Below are 25,036 nucleotides of genomic sequence, written 5' to 3'. Positions count from 1 at the left end.
TTCAGTTTCTAAACCAGATGAATTACATTTTCTGTAATTGAGCTAACCACAGTTAATTGCCTAATAGACTATGCCTACACTAACTAAAAAAAATTAATTGCTTGGAAAAGAATGAATTATATATTTCAGTCACATCTACACAATCATGCTAGAGCAAAGTGACATATAAAGGCATTTCAGTGGTGACCAGAGCCAATGGCCACAGCAATGCTTCAGTTAGGTGTGGGTTAAAACCTTTCACCTTTTTGTGGGTGTTTTTGGGGATGGATGTAAGACAAACAGGTTATAAATTGAACTTGAAGCTAAATAAATGTTATTATTTTTTTATTCCTTAAGAGAATAATGGTAGATGAAATTTGGTGAAGGGTTAGGTACACTTTAAAGAAATACAATTTGGAAAGAACAGCAAGATTTTTTAATTGCAAAGTTTGCTATTAATGATTTAGTCCTGTATTTAAAAATATATTTCCTAGTATAAAGGTATAATGCCAGGTCTAGTAATTTTAAAAATTGTCTCTGAAAATCTAAGATGCACATAAAACAATTTGGTACTCACTATAGTCATTTTTACTAGATATTTTCTCCTATATATGAAGCGGTGCTAACACCTTATTTTACTAAGCCATAATAATAATGCCAGTGAATCCCAAATTTCATTATTTAAATATTAGTGGGGTATCAAAGAAAAAGACCAAAATCTTTAAATATATCATCTCTCCCTATACATTTTAACAAACTTGCTACAATAATGGAAAGTTAAAAAATTAATAAGAGCTTTAGGTAATCTATTTAAGTATAATTGGTAATCAAGTAAATCTCTGAAAATCTTGAGTTGGCTCTATTCTGAAATGAATATAAGCATTCTAATGCCCAGAAACCTTTTCAACTTATATCATTTAGTCAAATATTTTTTTCTACTATCTTAAATGAAGATTTCAAATACCAGTGCTTTAGAAAAGGGCAGAGAAACTCAATTACATTTGCTACACTCTTTAGTACATTCATGTTCATGAATGGGATCCTATTCATAATTCTAATGTGAAAGAATCTGTTTATAAGACAGATAGTTCAAAAATATGTAGAGAAATAAACCTTATTTATCACCTCCAAGGTCTGTCCTTTTTCACATTTTTTCCTCCTCTAGACCCTCCTCTTTCTGTTCCCCCTTCAATCATAGATCAATTAAAATTGATATCAGGTATTTATTAAAATAGTTCTTGAGTTTATTAGGAGTCTAACAAGAAAAAATGATATTATTGATTAAATAAGCAAGTGGAGGCTTAGAATTTGTCTATGGACAAATTCTCTAGCGACCGTGAACTGTTACAATTATTTAAATTGAGCACTCCTTCCCTTACTCCACAACTAAATGTTTCATTTTTTTTATTCTGCCTATAAAACCTTTTCTTGACTCATTTCCTTGTGAATTCTGAATTAATATTTAACAACCAGTACAAGTACTTCATTTTTGTGTGTGAAATTCCTGTTACATTCCCCACCTTCTCTGAAGAATGAACTGCTCTCTCACTGGTTCCCAACTGATTTTTAGATATAAAATATTTGGTAGGCCAAAAAAGTCCATTTAGTTTTTTCTGTAAAACAAAATACACATTTTTCATTTTCACCACTAACTTTATTGATTTGGATATTATTGTAACCGTGCAAACCAGGGCTTGGCCACATGGCACCTTGACACATGATCCAACAATTAGTGTTGAAGGAAACAGGTTTTTATTAACAGGGTTCCAACCAAGGGGGAGCTGAGAGCAGTCCTGCTCAGAGTCCTCCTCTCCTATTGTTACAAAACAGACCCTGGTGGGTAGGTGAACAATATACTATTACCAAATGGACCCCCCTTTCTGCTCCTGGGGTCACCCCCCATTCTAGGTTCACCTTGCCCACTGCCAGGGAATGATGTCTCCCAATGCCAGAGACTGGTGAAAAGGAAAGGAATTATTTATTCAAAAAGTTATACAGACTTAGAGTAATGACTTAATGTCTGCATTAAAATGCTAAAGTTCTTTAGAATACCCACAAAAGTGTACAGTCCTTCCTTCTCCCTCTGCCCAAACCAGGAAAAGAAACATTAGCCCCTCAGTACCCCATACCATCAGTTGTGTCACCGCTGCAATCTCCAGTTAATTCAAAACCATGTGGCACCTCCTCGTGGCCCATCAGCAAGAGTCCTTTCACACTTGTTCTTCCCAGCCAGGCCTCTCCTACTTCCTAAGCCATGTGGCAAAAGAGACCACTCCAAAGCCGAGTGGTCCCAAGTTGCATGGCTGCTGTGCCTGGGTTTAAATCCCAGCACCAATCTTCCTCTGCAGCCCCATTTCTGACTCCTCCTACAATCAACTACACCTGCCAGCATTCCCATATTTTTCCAGTTTTACTGGGCTGCCAAAATAAGTCCAGGCAGGCATGGCCTTGTGGTGTGGAGCCAATCATCTCCAAGCTTTCATTCAGGTGCTGTAACCAGGTGGAGTTGCCTCTCAGTTACATCCTGGGTGGAAGTCACTCCTACCCCCTTGGCTCAAAGCATTGGCCACAGCTATTTAACATACCCATGAAACCAGTTAAAACTTATAGATATGTTAAATGATCATACCTGAGGTTATTTGCAAAACTGTTGCTATGCAAAACAACTCTCAACAGCCCTGCTCCTTGTGTCCCATCCCCCAGTTCAGACCTGCTGGGGTTGGGAGGGGCAGTGAGGACATCCCCCTTTTTTACATATTTCCTGGACACCCTGAATTCTGGACCCCATTAGAAATCCCTACTTGGGGTCCCCCTGGCTACACCCTGTTATATTATGACAACCAGCATTTCCCTTGCTCCCCAAAAGGCGGTAAGCCAAAAACATTCGGAGAAGTTCCCCATTTCCTTATCTGTTGTTAAGCAGGTTGCACAAACAGACCTCCACCCTCTCTGGAATGTGCATTAGTGGGTTTTAGAGTCCTCTTGCAGCAGCTCTTTACTTCAGGATCTGGGGTGCACTATTCTCTGCCTCCATGAAGTGGTTCAGGAAAGCATATGCCGTGTTATACTGGGTCATGTTGGGATCCAGGCAGGCACAGTCCCAAGAGAGTGATTTCTCTATTAAGTCCTTTAGAGAAGCAGAAGTCTGCAACTAAGCATTCCTGGCCACAGTTCGGCCCTGAGCATCTCCCACAGATTCGTGTTCGGTTAGGCATGTCGCCTCAACTCCATCAGCTCTGCCTCAATCTTCTCTAATCTGCCCTTCTCCCCCTCCAGACCTAGTGGTGCACTCTCACATCTGTTTCATTCACTCTGCACCTCTACTCTTTGTGGTAGACTCTCTCCTATACCCATTCAGCTTGCCCTCATTTAAATGCTCCGCCTGGAATTTCCCATGTGACCACATATCCAGACCCTCCTATGATGTGTGAGCGTCCGCCATTTTTGCCAATTCCCCAGTATTTTTTACCTTATTTTGGCTGCCATTTTTAGTCAGGGCAAGAGTTCACAGTGACCTAGGGGCATCCGGGGTGGACATCCATCTCCTCTATATGTTCTTAAAGTCATGGTTCACCTTTTGCCCTGGGCAGTAGTCCTTTTCCCTGCAGGAAAGGCACAGCTATTAACTTGCCATTGTTTTGCAAAGTATTTTAAACACCATATTATCCATGCCCCTCTTCCCCCAATCAAGGATTCTTGGGGATACACTGCTATTTTTCAGGAACCCTCAGTCTGCACCCTGTTATATTATGAGTATGTTGTCTATCTCCCACATGGTATAACATTGATTATTCTCAGTAATGTCTTGATTTGATTGCTGATTTGATTGCTATCAACTTCAAGTAGTCTACTGGAAAGTAGAGCATTGTCCAGTGAAAAATCTGCAGCATAAAACTTCACAAACCACTTTTGATACATTTGGTCAGTCACAGAACATTTTTCATACATTACACAAATCTTTTTCTGTTTCAGTTGCATTTTTACCTTCCTTGAAATAATAAAGTACAATACTCTGAAAACATTGTGTATTTTCTTCCATCTTCAATATTAAAATGGCGATGTAAAAATTCACCAATTTTGATTTTTTAAAAAATGCACACTGATTACAATAAAATCAGTCTGTCACAATAAAATCTAATAAAATTGTTTCAAATGAAGTTAAAGACAACTAAGCACTACTAGAGACATCTTATGCAAAAAAAACAAACAAATTTTTTGACCAACCCAATATTGTTAGTACAATTAGAGGTTCACATGTCTGTGTTCTGCTTTAGGCTGTGATAAGCCTGAAGGAGTCTGCTCTATTTTCTTTGTATAGATGAACTTATAACATAATAACAGCCCATAAATTGTATTTTATTTTTTATATTCACCTGAGAACATGTTTATAGTTTTTAGAGAGAGAGGAAGGGAGGAAGAGTGAGGGGGAGAGCAACATGGGTATAAGAGAGAAATATCAATCCATTGCCTCTTGTAGGCACTCAGACCACGGACCAAACCCACAATTTAGGAATGTTCCGAGTCTGGAATTGAACTTGTAACCTTTCAGTTTACAGGAAGGTACTTCATCTAACTTAGCCACACAGGCCAGGGTGACATCCCATAAAATTTAAAGAATGCTTAGTATTAATAAATCAAAATGGTCAAAATTGATAAAGCCCCTTTTAAAGTGTTAGAATTAAGACATAAGCCAACAGTAAGTTTTCTAGAAAACAGCACTTTCTGATGCTTGAAATCACATTAACAAAAGTCATCTCCTTTTTTTCTTGTGTACCAAAATAAAAGCTAGCTGGGAGGATTTTCCAGATGAAAGAAGATAAACAGTGTTCTGGAGAAGGGCAAAATTTTAGTGGAAGTGGCATTTAGGGACAAGAAATGTGATGTGGAATAATATGGATATAAGTGTTTGTGGAATATATGAAATAATGATGTAAGCTTTAAGAGACTAGAGGTGCAAGAAGTTGGGGGAGGCCAATTGTTGAAGTACTTAAAATTCACAATCAAAGTTCTCCTAGTCTGATCCAGTGCTAGCGATTACTAATGGAGGCTACATTTGCTCTCGGTGATTGTATAATTGCACTCAACTTCGAATTCTTGATTCAGTTTAGTTATCATACCTAGCTGACAACAGGGAAAGTTAAAGGAGATGGATATACTGCAGAACATTTTGCACACTATGGGTGCTGCAAGTGTAGTTTTCACTTGGTTTGAGCTTTGTTTTGCCTAAATATTTATAAAATCATCTATTTTTAGAAAATGATTAATGTGGAGATTTATTTCAAAAAATATATGTTTTGTTTCCTCTTGTTGGGAAGAGAGTTTTTTATACCCTCCTGACAGTTTGCCAAATGGAAAGGTATTCATCCCAGCTTCATCTATTGCATATCTGCCAGTTTAATGTAAATCTGGTGCAGAGAAGAAGAAAACAGATTTAGGACTGATTAATGTGAAACTACTCTTTGATGAACAGTATAATACAAGATAACTCAAATTCAAGATACTTCAAGATATTTCAAATTCAATATATTTCAAATTCAATATATTGGCTCTTCTAATATCATGTTATTCACATTTGGTGAAGGACTCTTTTCTAAATTTCTACCTTGGAACATACAGCTCAGTGGCAAAATATGTGTTTATATGGATATACTGGCTTCAATACCAAATGAATGTTTGTACAAATCTGCTCTCAGCATTGATATTAACTTATTAGACAATTAGAATATGACAACTAAAATAAAGGTTGTAACTTGCCTTACATATTTTTTTTTGTTTTGACTCACACCTCTTTCTTCCATATACAAAATTCCTAGTCTACAAGGGTATCTTAGTACATATTTATATAGATCACTTTTTTTATTTATGGAAAGGAATTGCTTGTTCCCCCAGGTGGTTATAAAATTGCAATTTCAGTTTGACATAATACAAATTGGTTTAGAGAAACTAAATTATTCTAAAGTCTTTAGAAACTGAAATGATGCTTTTGGAGCATAGTAACAGGGTAAATAAATCTAGAAGATGGCAATTTTTATCTTTCCATCACTAGATGGGTTTCTCCTGGATCATGCCTCTGAATTTAGGTCACTGATTTTTATCCAGAGATTTTTTTTACTTGTATAAAACAATGGAAAATAAGAACTACCATAAAACAAGACTAAGTTTGCAATCTTTTGAAATGTGTATTTATACAGACCATGAAATAAAAATACTTTGTTCAAGAAAAAGTTGTGTTTTAATGCCACTCTGCATGGCAGACCAAAAACAAAAATTTCAGGAGTAAATAAATAGTTTTGTAATGTAGTCTTTTTCCTAGCCTGTTCTATAAACAAGGACTATTGGAGCATGGGAAAATACACTGAGTTTAGGAGCTTACTTTATTTTTAAGTAACATTTTATTAAAAGCTAATGTATGTACAGATATGTACCCAAGTCATATAAGCTCTACAGATTTTAAGTGAACAACCTATGTAATCAGCATACTAGTAAAAATAAGACATCAATAAAATATTACCAGATCCCAGAGGCCCTCTCATGCCTCATTACAAAGATTATTGCTATCCTACCATCTAACACCACAGATTAGTCTTATCTGTTCTCTAAAAGACAACTCTTCCATGCAAATATTAGTTCCACTTTATATCTTACAGGTAATTTTACATTTTTTCCATTTATCAATCATTAGGCAAGAGGTATCAATGGCGAATCAGAGGAAAATCAAATACATCAAAGCAGTTTTAACATAACAGTGCTCTTCATTATATTCTAAGTACCCTGGAAGTTGAAAATGTCACCAACATTGAGAGTGTAGTTTGTGTTTTGATGGCAGCCAAACAGTTGATCCCATTATTTTTTCCTATACTATTTTGGCCCAAAATTAAATTTAACAAAGTAAAAGCTTAAATCATCCATGGACCATTAAAATATAACAAAGAAAATGAATACAGAAATAGGCAACAATTTTAATAATCAGAAAGGAGGGAAACAATATTTAAGAATTACATGTGGTTATAGAACATTATATAACAGCATACTGAAAAATAGTTCAGATATGATGTTTAGTTTTAACAATTAATATTCTATTCTCTATCATCATCTCTCACAGTTTAAAGTGCTTAATGAGTTCTTACAGGAAAGTGACTGTTTTAGGGGCAAATAATTAATCACTTTATTCAAGCTATTGTGATTAAATATTTTCAGGACATGTTTTTACTTTTGTTATAAAATTAATTGAATTTCCCATTAATTTCTCATTGAAATTTGTCAATATAAAACCTCAAATATCTTGGTCTCTCCTTTTTATGTTTTTTCTCCCTCTTCTTCAGTACATAATTGTTGAAAGTGAATAATTCCTAATTTTTTACCTGGGTGCAATAACTTGAGAATGAAAATAACTTCTAAGCAACTACTGAGTTCTTACAGTAGGTGCTATTCTAATATCTCAGTTAATTCACTCAAAAATATAGTTAGGAGAACATTATGCCTATTTTATACTGTGGAAATTGGAGTTTAGGGAAAATATGCAGTATCATCTTAGCAGGATTGCTAGAGAAAGAATTGGAATACAAAACCATTTGACTCTGAATCTCTACTGAAAGATGATTTTTACATAGTATTTAAGACTTAGTGTTACTACTGGATATAATATATTGGTTGATTAACTTTTATCTCTTTCAAAACAAAACATAGTTTTAGTATTTTCAGAGTATAAGTAGAAAACAAAATATGGATTTGTGTCCTGATATCTTTGAACATTCTCAAAAGAAACTCAGCATAGTGTAGTTAGCTCAGTGGCTTTCAAAGTGGCACTTTCAAAGTGGCAGTTAGCTCAGTGGCACTTGGACTAGCAGCATCAGCATCATCCTTGAGATTGTTAGAAACAAACATTCATGAACCTCATCTTGAATCTCTGAATTCCTAAGCATAGGACCAAGAAAACTGATTTAATAAGCTCTTTAGGTGATTCTTATACATGTTAAACTTGAGAACCACTGACATATATTTTTAAAGCATGAACTATAGAGCCAAATGATTTAAGTTTGTATGGGTCTACAAATTTTTGATACTAGTGATGTTACTGAGCAATTTAGTTCATCTTTATGAGTCTCAGTTTCCACAGGGTTGTTTTGAGGTTTATATAACATACATAGAAAAAAGTCATAGCCAGCAATGTGTAAATCATTAGAAATGAACATAATTTTTTCAGAATTCAAGCTAATGTACTTGGTATCAAAAACCTTCACTGGGCAGCTCAATATTGTTGAAAAAATGCATTTTAATAATAAATTATAATAAATATCATTATTGAATTTATTAAATATTCATTTTATAATCTGTTTCATTTAAAATATATAAAACAGAAATAAATTGATGGGAGATCATATAAATATAACACAGTAAATTACACATTTTTATGAAGATGATTTCATACAGAATTCAAAGTAGATGCAATTAGTGCTACAAATTAGAAACTGCAAAGGATGATTTAACAAACACATGATTTAGCACATAAATCAAAGAAGAGAAAACATTCAGATTAATTTAAATCTCTCCATATATATTTTATCATGTGATAAGCAATTCTCAAGAGAAAGCAAGATATGTTATTCTTCATTCCTAAAAGTAAGAGAGCTTCAAAGTTGAGAACAATTATTGTGGAAGGTAGAATACTCATTGAGTACAATAGAATCCACACATTTGTATGTAAATGTATGAGGATAACATATAGTGTTTTTTGCTTTTATGTGCAATGCCAGGTTTGAGAGTCATGCTGTATTGTTGCACCTGTGGGCGAGTAATCATAATATTTTTTATAGCAAATTTGCAATGGGAGGAAGGCAAAGGATTTCAGTAAAGAGAAACAAATGGTGTGTGAATGCCAAAGCAATAACCATATACTTTGGGGGGATATATTTAGTATGTTCATGTTACAGCATGAAGTTGAGTCCATCCATTGATAAATGTAATAATTGTGTTCTACATGAAAACTAGTGCTTTCCTGTGCACTCAGACAGTTCTCACTGTAATGTAAAGAGTTGGATATCACCATTTTCCCCATCTTAATTCTAAGGAAACCAAATGAGTATTTCAATAATGTGACCAGGATCACAAGGCTGTTAAGTGGCCTGTATTGAGATGGGACACCTCCTTAGGTTTTGTTCCAAAATTTTTGTCCATACTATGCAACGCCTTCTTTTAATTATTTTACTCATTTTCCATTAGAATTTATATCCTAAAAGAGAAAAACTGAAGAGTGTTTGAAATTAAGAAATTCATGTTTTGCAATTGTATTTATAAATAAAAAGGGTTTGAATTCACTCCATAGAGAGTTGTCATTGTATGATGTATATATATTTCTGGTTAAAAACTGCATATATATTTCTAAGTAGGTTTACATTTTGGGAAAAGATAATCTTATTCTATTGGACAGGAAAAGGTTAGTATCCCACCATGGTCAGCCTGGTACTCATGTGGACTCAACACTGGAGTGGGGCACCCCTGTGGTGCTTTCTCAGTAACAGGGCTGGGAATAGTGCATCGTGTCTCTACTGGAAACCAGACACTGCAGGATATAAACTCTCAGCCCTTGGGAGATGGATGAAATCTGATGTTAGAAAATCCTTACCAGGCTGCAGAAAGCATGAGCTTCATAGGTATAATTAAACCTTTTATGAATCTGGAAGTCAGTGCTTATTCTTTTGGTATCTTTATATGGCTATGAAGACTGCATTTTTATTTCTTATGTGCCTGAGGTCTTGATTCAGTCATCTTCAGCATCATACAGGTCAGCCGGATGCTGCCTCTGCCTGTCTGGTGCACCATGGTTGTTGTTTATTTATCTTCCCTTGGACCGAATGCTATGGATGACAGAGAGTGCTATGGACCAAATGTTTGTATCTCCCACAAAATTCATATGCTGAAGTCTTAATGTAGTTTTAGGGAGAGGGACCTTTGGGGGATGATTAGGTTTTAATGACATCATTAGAGTAGAGCATCCATGGATGGGATCAGTGTTCTCATAAGAAAAAACAAAAACAGAAAGAAGGTTCTCACCAGGAACTGTGCAAGCCTGCACCTAGTCTTCCTAGCCTCTAGAACTGTGAAAAATAATATTTGTGGTTTAAGCCACCTATTCTATAGTATTTTTGATATATTAACGCATACTGACTAAGATAGGAAAATAAAACATTATAGCATCCAAGACAATCTTTTGTTAGTGACTCCACTACCAACTGAGCTCTCATATCTTTAGAAAAGTTTGTGGTGCAGTTGAGTGGGTGGAGAGGCTGTTGCAGAGGCTGTTGCAGAAAAGGGGACTAGAGACATGGTGAAAGACAAACTAGAGTTTTCAGTTGCAAAGTGATAATATGATCTATTTATATGAACCTATGTTTGTTCTCGTCTACTCCAGTTAAATTATTGAGCTTCTCTAAAAAATAATTATACCCTTATAGCACACATTGTCCTTTACCCTTCTTTTAGGACAAAGTCTGCACACATATAGGAAGAGAGATGTTTCTAGTTGAAATGCCATGAAGATTACAGGGAAAGAAGTTACCACCACCATCATTAGTCAGGTCAATAGTTATATCTGTCCCCTAACATTGGAAACCAAGAAATTCAAATATTTTATATTAAAATATTTTAAAGTACAATGTTTATTTTTCTGGTATTTACAAAGTTTATCTTCATTAGATTTAGTTTTATATGGTCTTTATTCTTATAGTAACAGTTCTGCATTAACCCCATCATGGCCAAAGGAATTAACCCAGTCTGATCACAAAATTTGGTAATTCTTTTTTTTAAAGATTTTATTTATTTATTTTTAGAGAGGGAAGGGAGCGAGAGAGAGAGAGAGAGAGAGAGAGAGAGAGAGAGAGAGAGAGAGAAACATCAATGTGTTGTTGCTGGGGGTTATGGCCTGCAACCCAGGCATGTGCCCTGACTGGGAATCAAACCTGTGAAGCTTTGGTTCGCAGCCCACACTCAATCCACTGAGCTATGCCAGCCAGGGCTAAAGTTTGGTAATTCTTAATTCTAATGCTAAAGAAATCCAATGCTTTCTCTTATTAGTAATCAATTTTGTTGATTATGAGGAGTACTCTAAAAAAATTCAGAGCAAACTTTAATCAAATGTTCCTTGGTCTGCAAGTTTTTTGCATATTAATAACCATATATTAAATTCAAGGTGTTTCCTGAAGTCTTGCAATGTTCAGGTTGCAAAATATTAAACAACAATGGATAAGTTGAAAGAGGTTATGTGATTAATTTGTACAGATGAAGATACTATAATCATTATGTCCTATATATCTCTTTTTAGTGCAGTTATAGGAATGCTTAATTTCGTTATAGTCATGTAGAAAGAATTTGTATAGTTATGTACTTGTAAAATAAATATTATAAAACTAAATAGATAATATGCTTAATGTATCAGTAGTTATTGGTAATTATTAACCATTAGTTATTTAGCTCTGTGGTACAAAATTTATGTGCATTATTTTATCTGTCACAACATCATATGACATTGGCATTTTTATTGTCGTAGTTTATAAATGAGGAAATGAAGTCTCAAAGGTTAGTGATTTTCCTAGGTTACACAGTAAAGAAATGAGCAAGTTTAAAGATGAACCCAGATTTTTGAGACACTATTGGTCCTGGAGAGCAGAATGACTGCCAATCAGCTATGACACTTGGTTTAAGAAGGAAACTACCTAAGTCACACCAGACACATTGGCAAAGAAGCACACCTAAGATATCTGCATGTGACCAGAATAGCCATGTCTGTTTAGCAGGGCCACCCACAAATAGGCTCCTGGGGAAATTCCCCACTCACCATCAGGGGTGCCAAGACAGTAATCAAGAGATCCAGAGGGGTGGAACATACCACCCTCAAGTATATAACTAAGGTAGGCTTCAGACCACTGCTGAAACGGCTGAGCTCCACACACCACAGTGCTGTTCAATGCCACTCTGATCTTCCTTGGCATCAGCCAGTGGAGATGGCTCTGCTATATTGACACTGTACCTTCAACCTGTGAGGCTGGCTCTTCCTTGGAAGAAGCTGAAGGCTCCCTCTCCTACTGTGTTATCTCCTGAACTTGTTTGCTGAGACTGGGACTCGGGTTTGTTATACCTCATTGATTCTTCTGTGTGTGTGTGTGTGTGTGTTATATTCTTCCTAGAACACAGGTGGCAAACACAAGTCTTGTGGGCTGAATCTGGACTTCTATCTTGTTTTATACAGCCCAGGGCCTTGTTTCTACACAGTGTCAGCACCGAGGTCCTTGTCCCTGGTTAAGGAGTAGTTGCATTTTTACAGTCTGAGAATTACATTCAGCCCTTTGAAGGCAACCATGAGGCTGATGTGGCCCCTGGTGAAAATGAGTTTGACACACCTGTCCTAAATTGTTAGAGTGTGAGTAGGATGTTAATGTATGTTTATATTCTACTTTGAGTGAACTTTCATTCAACAAAAGCTGAGTTAATAGCATATTTACCTTGTGCCATTCTTGTCTATTCCATGGTTACAGGTTACTCTATGGGCAGCTAGACTAGCAGTTGCCCAGCTGACTTATCTCAAAGACTGTATCTCAAAATATGTGCTCACAACAAAGTCCATGTTCTTCCCATCATAACCACATAGTTAAGATATAAGCCACATAAATTGGAAGCTCAGATCTGATTCTGAAGTTCAAAAACAGAATAAATAAAGTCCATATTCTTAGCTACTGCTATTCTATACTTCTTTGACAACTTGAACTTGGGGATCCTGCAAAGAAAGATCTGTTTGTTAAATCAGTTTGAAACGTTCACATTATGAGTTTCTAGAATTACATATTCTTTTGTGAATGGCAAAACGATTAAATTATGGAGCTTAGAGTCAACCATATTTGTGTTTAATTTCTATTTGTGCTACTTACAAGTGTGAATCTGGAGTATAACTCAGCACCCTCAACTTTGAAGGCTGAATAAATGAACAATTGTATAGAGGTGATGGGAAATTAAGTAATAGAAAGTCCCCAAAGCCTTTACCCCAATAACTGTGTCAAGAGCTGACAAAACTGTGATTTTTATTTTTTCTATTATTTTTATACTTATGGTGAAAGGTAAATTCTACTTGTCATTTCCACTGAAAACAAAAACAAATGATAAAAAATACACTCATGTTGCTCTTGCTTACTCATGTTCTACTGATGTAATTCATTTCTGTGTTATCACAAACACAACTGGTCTTTTTTTTAAGATTTTATTTACTTATTTTTAGAGACGGAAGGGAGGGAGATAGAGAGAGAGAGAGACAAACATCAATGTGCGGTTGCTGGGGATTATGGCCTGCAACCCAAGCATGTACCCTGGCTGGGAATCAAACCTGGGACACTTTGGTTCCCAGACTGCACTCAATCCACTGAGCTATGCCAGCCAGGGCTACAACTGGTCTTAATAGAGATGCTAATGACCTTCTGATTCCAGCCTCCCTTTACAGGTGTCTGACTTCTTTTATTAGTACCACAGTTCTTCCAGTAGGTTGAAATAACACCTTTGAAATGATATTTTGCTATTCTCCTACATTATTGTTTTCCATTTTGTTACCAAATCTATTTTCTGTAAAATGTTTCTAATAATTGCACTCTTTTACAATTTATTCACCTACTTTCTCTGTCTCTTAGTCCTTCAATACACAGTTCAAATAATATTTCACCTTTTTTTCATTTAATGAGTAATTGTTTAGCATCAACATTGTATCAGTCTTCCCTTGGCATATAGCAATATGCAGAACCCCAGGGGAGGCACACTCCAGTGCAACTCTTCTTGTGTCCCAACCCTGCTTCCCCCCAACATTACTTCTCAGTAATCTTCAGTGTCACATTCTGCTACCCACTCTCCTGTTTATACCTAGAACTTTGTTAGCACCTGGAAATTTGTCCTCTCTGAACTATGAAAAATCAGTATCTGCAACCAGTAAATCATGTCATCTCTCTCTCTCTCTCTCTCATTTTTTATTTCCCGATGCCTTCTATGCAACTTCAAAGTTCTTTTTCCCGTTTTGCTGCTGCTTTTTTCCTTAGTCAGCCAGGTCATAATTTAATTTATTTCCTCACAGCATTCTTAGGAACAATTTTCCCCTACCCCAATGCCACCCGTTTTCTCCTCAGCTACCCTTTTGTAAATATCTTGACAATTGCAAAATGTACTTTTAGAATTCCTAGCCCCATGTTTGTCAGAAGAAGCTGTATAATAGAAAGTGACCATTCAAACTGTGGGGGCATGAGACACTCAGAGTTTCCAGCTTCAGCTGGCCTCCTCATGGTTGTGTCTTAAGCTATGAAATAAAAACCAACATCCTTAATCTTGTTCTAATTCATGATCACTTCTCTACTCTTTTCTGCTATAGTTTTCCCCAACACATCTTGTTTTCTAGTCACATTAAAAAGCCTTTCATTTCCCAGACAAGCCATTTTGTTTCTGCATCCTATCACTGCAACTCCCTTCTTCACTTTGTTTACCTTCCAGACTTTCTCTCAGCCTTCAACACTCCATTCAAAATCCTCATTTACATGATCTTTTCTCTTGGATTGAGGTCAATGTCCTCCCTCTGGGCTCTAATAACTTCAAATGCATATTTAAATTTTAGGCCATGGCTGTATTGTATAGGAATACCTAAATTCAGAGTACTAAGTATGAAAAATATGCTGTATAAAATACATATACTGAAGCACTCAGGGCATGATAACTGTTCAATAAATTGATGGATGTTTGGGGGACATTGTAATTGGTAAAGACTGAATATCTCCAATTTGCATTTTGAAATGCAAGTCATAGAACTAAAATGAACTTTTTATGAATAAATTTAGGTTCCAGATGCCAAATTGAGAATACATGTTTGTTTACTTACCTTCTCAAATCTTTGTTGACTTTTACATTAATATATAGAAAAAAAAGCAAGCATAAGAAAATTAACATGGAAGTAGCAATACCCATCCGAAGTATGTGTATGAGAATGAAGCCAAGGAAGTGCATACTGGGGAGCCAGAGAGATTTGGGGTTCATAGTCGGAGGTATGCAGAGAATTGGGTTCAAAGTGAAGGCACATAATCAAAAATGGATATTTCAACAGTTGTGCCAATTAGGCTAGTTTCATATATCTATCTCCTAGAGCAGAACAGGCTAGAATTCACAGTCAGTCAAATACTAGTGAGTTGTAGGAATCAGTAAATGAGTGAACAGTTTGAAGAGAGCCAAAGATGTCAGTGCATTTTCTGGGGACTCCAACATAAAATTCTCCTTAATTTTGATCAGTTGGTTGATGATAGGAGCAGTTTGTCAGTCTGCTCAATGTCTGACTTAAGTTTATTGTATTATTTACAAATATTAGGACATTTTGTAATACTATCAGCCTTTTTTATGTATTGGTAAGTGAAAATTATAGGTCTTTTTCCTTCCAGTCTCTGACTAGAGTCTGCTGTACATGCAGACTTGTTATCAAACAGGAAAAAATCACTTGTACTAAACTTAATGAAGTTGTCACTCTGTTTTTTATACCTTTTAATTGTACATACCATAAAATGCATAGTTGATCCAGAGGACAAAAGATTCTAAAGACAGAATTCAGTTTAACTTATGGTCAGGTAATTGAACCAAATCATTGAATCAGCAGCTGGATACAAAGCCATTTCAGAATTAAGCCTTGCTCATCAACACCAGCCATTCAGGTTCTTGAAATCATTATATCTTAAAAAGCTACTCATGAAATGGGAGGCTATAAATGCAATGTTTCCAGACAATCCACATATATTTAAAATTAGTGTTAAATCAATTAAAATACATTGCATTGTGTGAATTACATTATTTAACCAAAGCCCATCATAAATAATATAAGATGGCATATTCTTTCCACTTCTGGTTCCATGGTTCTGATAAAAAGCATCCTTAGTAGTTAAAAACCATCCCTGGGTTTGAGTTTCTAATTATATGTACACCAGAGTAAATCTCAAAATTAATATTTGGTTGTAACCTGTTTACCTTCTTAGGTCAAAGAATGTCAAATATTATCAGATCAATTGCTTCATACTTTTATATCACATTGATTCATACTTATAAACCACATTGCCTATAATGAAATTTTTGAGACAAATTTAAACAACATAAGAGACTTTTAGTCAACCCTTCTGTTCTAGTTATCTATTGCTGCATAGCAAATTAGGCCAAAACTTGTAATTTAAAACAACAATCATTTTGTTGTAGCTCATGATATTGTGGTTGAGAATTTTGGGAAGTGCTCAACTGGGTTTCTTCTCCCTGTGTGATCACTCAGATTGCTATGTTGTTTTTAGCTAGCAAATGGACTCCTTTGCGCATTTCAATTTGGCTATTTGCAGACATTTGGCACCTGGAAAGGATGGCTAGAAGTACTCAGTGACTCAGTGGTACTGTTAACCATTGTCCATGTGTGGCTTATCCACTATGGAGATCTAAGGGAGAATCAAACTTGATTTCTTGTATGGCAGCCAAGGAATCTAAATGGGTTATAAATTTAAATGGAATCTAAATCTAAATTTAAAAATGAATAAAAAAGCAAAGTAAGCAAACAACTAGAACAGAAAAAAAATAACAGAAATGGAGATCACATGGAGGGTTATTAGAGTGGAGGAGGAGTGGGGAGAATGGGGGAAAAGGTACAGGGGATAAGAAGCATAATTGGTAGGTACAAAACAGATGGGATATTAAGAATAGTATAGGAAATGTAGAAGTACAAGAATTCATACGTATGATGCATAGAAATGAACTAAAGGGGGGAATGCTAGAGGGAATAGGAGTACTGGGTGGAGGGGGTCAAAGGAGAAAAATGGGACAACAGTAATAGCATAATCAATAAAATATACTCGATAAAAAAGTTGACAATGTTGTTTAGCTGAATGTGAATTAAAACTGATATTCAGGGGTTGTGTGTTTGCTTATAGAAGCCTAAAACAGTAGAAATATGCCCAGTTTAATCATGTCAGACATGCAACATGATTCAACATGTATTATGGTGCTGAAAGTCATTTTGATCATTAGCCAAAATATAACACGCTTTATAATTATCATAGAGATCTATGCAGTGGATAAACTAGATAGAATTAATGTAATCACAATTAACATTATTGATGAGGATAGATGGATGATTATATGGTTCCAATAGTTATAATTTGGGAACACAGCATCAGGTAAGGAGCATTGTGACAAGGGTGAATAACCTGAACAAAATCACTAGCAAACACCCTGTAAACCCAAAATAAATAATACTTTATTTTTATTTTTTACATATATGTCAATGCCTTGAAAGACAAAAAAAGGCTAAGAAATCATTCCAGATTTAGGAAGACTCAAAGAATCATTATAACCAAATGCAGTATGTGATGTACTATGTGGTATAAAGGACATTATTGGATAAATTTGCAAACTTTTATTATGGGTGTACTATGGTCAGATAAAAGTGTTCTATCAATGTTACATTTTCTGAAATGATAACTGTACAGTCATTAAGAAAGAGAACGTCCTTATTCCTATGACATATCCATTAACATATCAGAGAGGTAAGGTTATTCTATCAACAACTTACTCTCGAATGCTGTGTGTGTGAATGTACACACACATGCACAATACACACACATTACGTGGAGATGATGCAATAATCAGTGAATCTGGGAAAAGTGTATGGGGGGAACTCTTTGTACTATTCTTCAGATTTTTCTGAGCTTAAAATTATCTGCAAATAAAATTTTGAAAATATTACCTCAGGAAGATTGGCCAGGCACTATTTTAAGTTAATATGTACTCAAACAGTTTTTTTTTCTTGAAATGTGCCCAAGCATTCTGGCTTCCCATGCAAAGCTTAATCTTTCTGCCTTAACTATATTCTTGATAGATATAAATGTGGGCACCTAGTTTAAATGATGTTGAGAAATGAAAAATTCTAGGTACTACTAGTTGTCTTTTACAACTATTTTTACAAAATATTACAAGTCAAGTAACAGTGATGTTAGATGGTATCTTACAGTCCTTTAGAAAACTTAAAACAAAATCCTCTTTTGATGTATACTTATTAAACTAAATAAATTGAAGATTTATGCTTTTTGATGTTTATTTTATCAAAACAAATCATTATATCTGAGAAAAATAAAGTTGACAGAAATGATCATTATAATGTACATATTTACAATGACTTTTAGAGAAGATGTCTGTACAAAAGATTGAAAACCAAAAAAAAATGTTATTAGCTTAAAATCTGTGTAGATTTTTTTCCCTACAATGCAGACTCTTTTCTAAACACCTGGACAGGAGACATCCATATTAACAAAGTGGTGCTTTATTGGCTAGTCTATAAATTTTTCTCTTCTGCTTTCCACTCCTCCCTTCTTTCTTGTTTCTGAGGCCTTAACACCAACAGAAGACTAAGATTCAGCTGCACTCCACTGAATATGTGTAACCAGCTGTGATTTTATTTTTTGATGCTGCCACATGACTTTTTTTTCTTGAGCTATAGGTGTTAATTGGTATCTTTGTATCTTGCTAATTAAGTTTTAGCAACACCTTTTCTGTCATCCTAGTTTGCATTTAATGAGCTCCCTTGTTGTATTAATTTATTGGATAATTAGATAAAAAAGAAAAAAAGCTCAGTTTCTTTAGGCATCATTTTGGAAAGTATACCTTAAATATTCAAAGACTGATAAAATGTATACAGTACAAAACAAAAAATAATCAGCTCGGTAAAACATATACTTAATTTTAGCTGGTATACTCACACTGACATTTTTAAATAATGTGATCATTGTGGCATATACAAGAAAAAAAAAGAAGAAGATTGATTCAATAGCCCAGGAAACAATTGTTTTGGTATAATAAAAGAGAATCACATATGGTACAACATGATGCTCATACCAGAAACCTTTGCAATATTTAAGTACAACAAGCAAATTATCAGTTAATCAATGTGCCCTCTGGACTCTAATTATCATTTTTATTTACATGTTCATTTTCTTTCTAAAATCCTTTTCATGGCATGGACCAGTCATTATTAAGATTTTTGTTATTTATTATGATGCCAGTAATTACTTGATAAACGAAGAATGAAAAACCATTGGCATACATTGAAACGTCTTATTATTTAATATAATAATTTTAGTTTGTCAGCAGTTAGGGAATTTTGGAAAAGATTTTGGTTGAGAACATCAGATGTTATTGGTTCTATTCTCCCCCTCCTTCTCAAACTGGTTCAGGCTGATAGCTCTCTGACTTGTCCAATATCTTCACAAAGGTTAATGACATCTCATTGCTCTACTTTTGTCTTTAATTGAACAATGGGTTTAATTGGATTGGCTTACTGGAGCTGACATACTTTGGAAATCTTAATATTCAGGATCAAAAATTCACATGTCTTTAAATATCTATCAATTTTAAGGCACTACAAATATCCAAAAATAAAAATATCAGGATATAACTATCAATATTAAATGGACAGTAACAAATTCAGTAAACACTAAAATTGTGTTTAGTGAACAACAAAAGATAAATTCAGCTGAAAGTCAAATTTCAGCAAGATGGTGGAGGAGTTAGTGGAAGCCACACTAACCTCCTTCCAAGACCAGTCTGGAATTACACATAAATTGTGGATAAATCACCCAGAACAAACAATTGAACAATGGCAAGAGAGAAGCCTTATAACCTTGGACAGACAGAAGAATCACCGTCAGCACAACCTGTTTGGTAAGGAGTACAGTGAAGACTTGAGAGGGCTGGCTGGGTGCCCACGTGCAGCAGTGCCTGAGGGATAATTAAATGTCAGGTTGTATTCCCCTGAGAAGTGTGAGGTCTAAACCCTAAGCTGGGATACCCAGCCTAGAACACCAGAACCCAGGAAGTACACAGATAACAACCAGAAGCAAAACCCAGCAGGGTTGCTCTCTGCCAGAGATGGAGGGCTAGAGACTCAAAGAGCTGTTTAAAGGACCAACACATCAAGTTTTCATCTATACAGGGTTCCAGCAAAGGTGGAAACAAAGTGGGCTAGAGATGCCTGAGGAGAGGCTGAGGATGGATGCTTTGAGGAGAGAGTTGAGGGAGTAGCCACAGGAATCCCAGTGCTGAATCATCCCCCAAACAGCAGCAGCCATTACACTCAGGCAGAACACTCCCCCTCTGAGCCTGAGGGGAAACAATACCACTGCCCCCAAGAGAGACTCTCTGCCTCACCTCTGTATTCCTTAAGCCTGGCTGCTGAGTGCAGAGTGACTAAATTAATAACTGAAAGAGTCAGCCACAGATGTAGATCCCTGGCAAAGGTGGGCAGAGTGGCTTAGAGACACCTGAGGAAAGACTGGGGACAGAGGCTTGGGGGAAAGAACTGAGAGAGTGGTAGTCAGGATTCTGGTGCTGAGTCATCACCCAAACTACAGCAGCCATCTTGCTAAAGCATACCACTGCCCTCTGAGCAGTAGGAACCTGAGAGGAAACAATAGCCCCAACCCCAGGAGGAATTCTGCCCTTACCTATGAAGTTTAAACCTGACTGATGAGTGCAAATTAACTAGATTAAAAACTGGAGACAGCCATAGATAGTATACCTCTGGCAGTCTCAGAACAGGCTGCCTAAGGTAAGACTGGGTCAATGTCTGACATCACCAGAGGCTGATCCAGAAGGAAAAAACACTGGTAAATACTAAAGACTGCCAAGACAAAATCCACTGTGGTTTTATCCATAATTAGCATTATTTTCTTTCCTGTATAGCGGGGGTATCAAATGCATTTTCACCAGGGGCCACATCAGCCTCGTGGTTGCCTTCAAAGGGCCAAATATAATTTTAAGATTGTATAAATGTAACTACTCCTTAACTAGGGGCAAGGACCTTGGCACTGCCACTGGGTAGAAACAAGGTGCTGGGCCAGATAAAACAAGGTGGGGGACCAGATTCAGCCCATGGGCCTCATGTTTGCAGCCTGTGCTGTATAGCTTTTGAGCATTCATTTCTTGTCCAGCAAGTGTGTGTATATGAAGTCACTGGAATTTATAGTATAGTTTATTTCTCTCCTTTCATATAATAGTCTTAATCTCATTACAGCCTTATTAATACTGGTTCATTTGCTGTTGAAACTGAGATTGTCGGGGGTGGGTAAATATTTTTGTGGCTGTGGGTTTGTTCCCTGGGCTTTGTGGTTTTCTCCTGGCAGCAGCTGCAAAACAGCATACAAGATGTGGTGGATGGAGTGACACTCAGTCAACCAGCTAGAGGGAAAGAACCACCAAAGAATGACCCAACAACAATCAAAACCCAATTATATCCACAGAGCCAACATAAAAGACATCCCAAGAGCAGCAACACCAGGACATCAAGGAGACTGCATCACTGAATCTCACAGGTCTCCTACCACAGAAGATTATACCACAAAATCATAGTCAGAACAGATCAGTTTAAGAAGCAGAAGCTAACAAGAAGAGTATCATAAACAATGTGAAGACAAAGAAACACACCCCAAATGAAATGAAAGGAGGAAGCCTCAGAAAGAATGTTAAAGGAAACAGAGGCAAGTCAACTACCAGATATTGCATTCAAAGCAATAGCTATAAGGAAGCTGAGTGAACTCACAGACAATTACCAAAAACTACAGAGAAACTATAGTGAACTAACTGCAAACTATATCAACATGAAAAAGGAAATAGAAACTATCAACAAGGGCCAAAAGGAAATGAAGAATACAACCTCTGAGTTGAAGAACACAGTAGAAGGAATCAAAAGCAAGCTAAATGAAGCAGAGGCTCGAATTGGCAAGCTGGATGACAAGGTAGAAAAAAACTCCCAGAAAGAGCAAGAAAAGGAAAAGAGACTCAAAATGTATGAAGAGGTGTTAAGGGAACTGCAGGACAACATGAAACATAGTAATATCCATATAATAGGGATACCAGTAGCAGAAGAAGAGCAATGAAGAGATAGAAAACCTATTTGAAAAAGTAATGATGGAAAATTTTCTTAACTTGATGAGAGAAAAAGTCACACAAATCCAGGAAACACAGAGAGGAACCCAAAGAGGTCCACTTCAAGACACATCATAATTAAAATGGCAAAATTCCAAAACAAGGAAGAATCTTAAAGGCAGCAAGGGAGAAACAGGAAGTAACATATAAGGGAGCCCTGATAAGACTAGTAGCTAACTTCTGAATGGAAATGCTCCAAGCCAGAAGGGAAAGACAAAAAAATATTCAAAGTAATGAAAACCAAGGGCCTGCAACCAAGACTACTCTATCCAGCAAGGCTCTCAATTAAAATGGAAGATGAAATAAGGAATTTCTCAGACAAAATAACTTTCAAAGAATACACCTCCACCAAACCAGCGTGGCAAGATAAGCTGTAGACACTGCTTTAAGAAAAGGAGGAGAAAAATGAAAGAGAGAGGATATAAATGGCAACACAATTATAATAGGGGATTTACCCCACTGTCAAAAATGGACAGATCTTCCAAACAGAAGGTCAACAAAGATATTGAGACATTGAGCAATGTCCTATATCAAATGATTTAACTGATATATGTAGAATCTTCATCCACAGAAGGAGTGAACACATTATTTTCAAATGTACATGGAACATTTTCAAAGACAGGCCGCATAATAGGACACAAAACAAGCCCCAGCAAATTAAAAAAAAAATGAAAGCATATCAAACATTTTCTCTGACTATAAGGGCTTGAAACTAGAAACCTACCTCCAGGGGAAAAAAAAACACTAAAAAATACTTGCATTCATGGAAATTGAATAGCATGCTATTGAACAATGAATGGGCTAGAAATGATATCAAGGAAAAATCAAAACATTTCTGGAATCAAATGAAAATGAACTCACAACAGTCCAAAACCTATGGCACTCAGTAAAGGTAGTCTTGAGAGGAAAGTTCATAGCAATACAGGACTACCTAAAAAAGATAGAAACATTTCAAACAAACAACCTAACCCTACGTCTACAAGAACTTGAGGAACAACAAACACAGACAGCCCAGAGCAAGTAGAAGGAAATAAATAACCAAGATTAGAGCAGAATGAAATGACAGACTAAAAGCACAGTTCTAAGGATCCAGGAGATGGTTATTTGAAAAGATAAACAAAATCCACATGCCTTAAGCAAACTCATCAATAAAAAAAGAAAGAGGACCCAAATAAACACAATCAGAAATGAAAGAGGAGAGATTATAACTGACACCACATAAATACAAAGGATTGTAAGAAATTTCTACCAAGAACTACATGTCAAGAAATTTAGAAACCTAGGTGGAATGGAAAAAATTTCTGGAAAAATATAGTTTTCCAAAACTGAATGAAGAAGCAGCAGAAATCCTGAACAGACTGATAACAGCTGAAGAAATTGAAGTAGTAATAAAAAAAAAATCCCAACACACAAAAGCACTGGACCACACGTTTTCACGGGGGAAGTTTACAAAACATTTAAGGAAGAGCTAACCCCTATCCTTCACAGACTATTCCAAAAAATCCAAGAAAATGAAAGACTCTCAAAGTTTTTTATGAAGCTAGCATCACCTAATCCCAAAACTAAACAAAGGCACAACAAAGAAAGAAAACTATAGGCCAATATCACTAATGAACACAGACGGTAAAATCCTCAACAAAATACTGGCAAACTGCATCCAGCAATACATTAAAAAGATAATACACCATGATCAAGTGGGATTCATCTCAGGGATGCAAGGATGGTACAATATTTGCAAATCTGTAAGTGTAATACATCACATAAACAAATGGAAAGACAAAAATCACATGATCATATCAACAGATGCGGAGAAAAGCATTTGATAAGGTACAGCACCTATTTATGATAAAAACCATCAGCAAAAGGGAACAGAGGGAGCATTCCTCAACATAGTAAAGGCCATATACCAGAGACCTACAGCCAATATCATATTCGTTGGGCAAAAAAAAGAAAGCTTTTCCACTAAGATCAGAAACAAGACAATGATGTCTGCTTTCACCATTTCTATTCTGCATAGTATTGGAGGTCCTAGCCACATCAGTCAGACAAGAAAAAGAAATAAAAGGCATCCAAATTGGAAAGGAGGAAACAAAGCTGTCATTGTTTGTAAATGATGTGATAGTTTACATAGAAAATCCTATAGACTCCACCAAAAAATGACTTGACCTAATAAGTGAATTTGGCAAAACAGCAGGATACAAAGTCAATATTCACTAATCAAAGACACCACAAATGAAATATCAGAAACAGAAATTAGGGGAAAACCCCATTTAATATAGCAACAAGAAAAATAAAGTACCCAGGAATAAACCTAACCAAGGAAGTAAAGAACCTGTTCTCAGAAAACTATGCAACACTGAAGAAAGAAATTAAGGAAGACAGAAACAAATGGAAGCATGTACCATGCTCATGGATTGGAAGAATTAACCTCACCAAAATGTCTATAGTATCCAAAGCAATTTATAGATTCAATGCAATCCCTATTAAAATACCAATGACATATTTCACAGATATACAACAAACGTTTCAAAAATTTATATAGAACCACAAACAATCCTAAATAGCTGCAGGAATTTTGAGAAAGAAGAACAAAGCAGAAAGGATTGCAATACCTAATATCAAGCTGTATTACAAGGCTAATGTAATAAAAAAAGCCTTGTACTGACATAAGAACAGACACATAGACCAATGGAACAGAATAGAGAGCCCAGAAATAAACCCAAGTCTGTATGGTCAATTAATATTTGACAAAATGGGAAGAAGCATAAAATGGAACAAAAATAGCTGCTACAACAAATAGTGTTGGGAGATCTGGACAGCTACAGGCAAAAAAAGAAAAAAGAAACTTGACCACCAACTTACACCATACACAAAAATAAATTCAAGGTGGATAAAAGACTTGAATATAACTCCTGACACCATAAAAGTCCCAGAGGAGAGCATAGGCAGAAAAATCTTAGATATTCCATACAGCGATATTTTCACTATGTCCCCTAGAGCAAGGGACATAAAGGAAAGAATAAACAAATGGGATGTCATCAAAATAGAAAGCTTC

Source organism: Phyllostomus discolor, chromosome 11 (assembly GCF_004126475.2).
Source record: "Phyllostomus discolor isolate MPI-MPIP mPhyDis1 chromosome 11, mPhyDis1.pri.v3, whole genome shotgun sequence".
In the NCBI taxonomy this organism is placed as follows: domain Eukaryota; kingdom Metazoa; phylum Chordata; class Mammalia; order Chiroptera; family Phyllostomidae; genus Phyllostomus; species Phyllostomus discolor.
The sequence above is the reverse complement of the archived record's forward strand: the minus strand, read 5'-3'. Positions refer to the sequence as shown.